Below are 632 nucleotides of genomic sequence, written 5' to 3'. Positions count from 1 at the left end.
AAATAGGATGAAGATTTGTGGTGAAAAACAGTTTAAACTCGTAAAGCTTTTAAAGAGAGCGAGTCTGGGAAGCTTCTCTCTAGCGCCTCCCATGGCTAAATTATTTGTTTTACCACGGACTTTATGAAGTCACTAGTTGAACGGATGAACATCAGATGTTATTAACAAATCGGACGCGAGACATGTTACCTGTGCCCCCAAGTTAGGCCATTTGAAATAAATGTAGTTATTACTCTAATATTTCAGATCGAAGTTTTTTTTTTCATTACCTGTCGCCAGCTACATGTCCCTAATCCGTAGATGTAGATCGTCACGGTAGATAACCCTGAAAAGAAAATAAGCAACAGGTCACTGACTAGGGTAGAGCCACGGGGTCTTTGAGTTACAAGAAAGCCCTCATCCTCAGTGCGCACGAAAGAGAGAAGGGTTATTCATTCAAGGATACGGTATGGTACGCTTATCCAAACAGTTACTTTCAAATTAAGATTCGCTGTTTCAGACTGATGACACAGTGTAACAACTATCACGATTCAGGAATATAATAGGCCATTCGAATATAATAGACCATTAGAAATCGGCTAACGTGATTGGGCTCCATTTCTCTTTGGTCTTAATTTCTGGTCCTTTTGTCT

Source organism: Penaeus monodon, chromosome 23 (genome assembly GCF_015228065.2).
Source record: "Penaeus monodon isolate SGIC_2016 chromosome 23, NSTDA_Pmon_1, whole genome shotgun sequence".
Lineage (NCBI taxonomy): Eukaryota > Metazoa > Arthropoda > Malacostraca > Decapoda > Penaeidae > Penaeus > Penaeus monodon.
Note: the sequence above shows the minus strand (reverse complement) of the source record.